Source organism: Gavialis gangeticus, unplaced genomic scaffold (assembly GCF_001723915.1).
Source record: "Gavialis gangeticus isolate Ggan-Ray unplaced genomic scaffold, GavGan_comp1, whole genome shotgun sequence".
In the NCBI taxonomy this organism is placed as follows: Eukaryota; Metazoa; Chordata; order Crocodylia; family Gavialidae; genus Gavialis; species Gavialis gangeticus.
This window is the reverse complement of record NW_017728992.1, coordinates 96192606-96195599: the sequence shown is the minus strand read 5'-3', so window position 1 is coordinate 96195599 and position 2994 is coordinate 96192606.

The following is a 2994-nucleotide window of genomic DNA, read 5'->3' as shown; positions in this document are numbered from 1 at the left end:
TTTTTTTTTTTTTTTTTTTTCTTTAACAAGTTTTCCCTGATTATGTGGATGTTTATCTAAGGGTGGAGTCCTGAAGAAAGTTTGAAGCAACTCTTGACTGAATCATTTAAAATAATAAGGAAGTGAATAAATGAAAGGTTAAGGTTGCCCCCATTTCTGCTGGGTTTCATTCTGTGCTTAATCATATAACCACATTTTCAAACTCTGAATTGTAAGGATGATCTTACAGCAAAATTAGAAGTAGAATGTACTTTGGCATCTTGAACTAAGATGTAAATTTGAGCAAAATATTTTGTGTATTGTTTAGTTGGGTTTAAATCATCTAATTATTTTTTTGCAGCGTATCAGCAGATAGGAATTTACCTCGGTTCTCTTTTTTGATGACTTTCTCTTTGTGGTAGAACATCAGACTCCCTTCCATGTTGCTCATATCCTTTTGAGAGGGGAGTCTATTTTTGCAGTTCCTTGGTGAAGGAAGGGGGGTGGAAAAAGCTTTCACTATTATGCTATTACATTTTACAGGCTGAGTTGGACTCCTTTGCCTCACTCTGGAAAGACTTCTAAGAAATTGTGTTTGGCACAGCTGAATACAGTTAAAATGTAATGTTGCAAATGTAAATGATGGTTCAATCAAGTATTTAAACTTTAACACTTACTAAAATCAATGAGGTGTCATCTTCTCCAAATAGCTTGCAGTGCCTTAGTGACAGATCTGAATGGGAAAGGTATTCCTAAAAGGACTAAATATCATAGATGGTGTCTTCCAGTGCCTAGGTAACTGGAGAAATTTTTCTTTGGGGATGTGGGCAGAAATCATGCTGTATTTTTCAAATAAAACTACTGCTGAAAGGAAGTTTGTTCAAAGCATGATAAACATCCGTTTTTCATACTAGCTTTTCTTGCAGGTTTGGTGCCTTTGTCAGCCAGGCAAGTATAGAACATAAGCTTAGCAGCTGGAATTCAGGAACTGGTTAAATAATATGATGTATATAGGTGTATTGTAGCCATACTTGAGATCTAGATCATAGGCTGGGACTCAGTATGCTAGACACTGTACCAACCTGGAACAAGAAGACAGCCCCTGATCCAAAGAAATTGCTAAACAAAAATGGTGCTGGAGTCTTACGAAGTAATACTGTAAAGAGATCTGATGAACATCTGTGAGTATTTCCATGTGCAACTTCATTGCATAGAAAGGTAATCTAGTCAAGGTGCATTAGCTGGATTGAATTTTAGAACCTACTTCAGTCTGTGTTAACATATCTGTCACAGGCTCTGCTATGTTGATTGTATATTTGGATATAAATCAGAATGTCTGACCTAGTGGTTATTTACTGATTATGACAATGTATTTTGTACATATAAAGGATAATCATAGACCGATACTTTTCAGGTGAGCAATGTGCTGTGATGCATGTAAGAGGATGCAAAGTACAGTGAGCACTCACTGTCAGAAAGTATTATTGACACCGAGGAACTTAGCAGGTTCGTATGTGATATTATAGATGGCAGAATCCACAGTTATGATAGATAGGCTCACTAAATAAACATGATAGTTTAGAAAGGATAAAAGTCCTCTTGCTTGGGGAGGCAAATGAACTTTGATTTGCAAGAGTACAAAAATGAATCTTCTGTTTTCAGAAGTTATTTCATAACTGTCCACTTATGGGCTCTTGCACCTCCTGAAGCATCAGATACATGCTACTTTGGGAGACAGACTACTGAACTAGATAAGTTGCTGCTCTGATTCTGAATCCAGAAAAGCTGAAAGAAAATCTGTACAAAAGAAGTCTTGGAGTGGGAGTCATGATTGGGTATAGTAGTGGGGCAAAGGCAGTGAGATTGTCCATAACATTTCCAAGCTTGCTTCTTTTGAAGCTGTTAGTAATTGGAGTGTATTGAGTTGGAAGGGAATCCTGACCAGCGGGTCTGCCCATAGATTCATAGACTGTAAGGGGCTGGAAGGGACCTTGGAAGATCATCGGGTCCAGCCCCCTACACCAGGCAGGAAAGACACCTGGGGTCAGGGGACCCCAGGGAGGTGACTGTCCAGTCTCCTATTGAATATTTCCAGGGTAGGTGATTGCACCACCTCTGGAAGGAGCTTATTCCAGTCTGGACACCCTGCCTGTGAAGAAGTTTTTCCTGATGTTGAGCCTGAATCCGTCTTCCAGGAGCTTGTGGCCATTACTCCTAGTTTTCCCCAAGGGTGCCCTGGTGAATAGTTGTTCACCGAGCCCTTGACGTACTCCCGTGATGCAGCAGTAACCTGCTCCCAGGTCCCCTCTCAGCCTTCTCTTTTCAGGCTGCGTGAATGAACGTAGTAGGGGAGAGGGTCCTCGAGTCCAGACCCCTGCTCTTACTAGTAACCACATGGTGTATAACCCCTTTCATGAACTGATCAGGGTCCTCAGACCCCTCTGGGAGGATTTTCAGATGTCATGGGCATCTTGGCCAAGTGAGAGGATTAAAGGGACTGTCTCCTGGAGTGTGAAGGGGCCGTCTATCATTCCGCAGTTGGAAGAAATCGTGTGTTTTAGCTTGGGCAATGTCTCCGCTGGCTACCAGCCAACACTGATTGGGAAAGCACTCCTGGGTCCTAGAGCACTTGCTGACTTGTATCACGGTGTCAAAGTAGCCGGCGGGGGGGACACAACGGCAGCCAAGTGGCCCAGGCTCCCGTCTCGCACGCGCCTGCTGGATGCGACTGAGGGGGCCGGTGCCAGCGGTGAGGGCCAACCAGCAGCGAAGGCGGGGTGGTCTGGGACTACACGTGCCTCACGGCAGAACAATGTTCCCTGGTCCTCTTCCGACGGGCCCCGACCGTCTTGAGCAAGAAGAGAGACCTCCCCCGCCCCGCTGCCTCCCGCAGAGCTGGGGCAGGATGTGGGGGGGCTTGGCGGGGCAGGGCGGCACCGCGGGTGGGAGGGTGCGGACGCGAGGGAGAAATGCTGTGGAGGGCGGAGACGGGGTGGGGGAGGCTTGCGTCAGCGC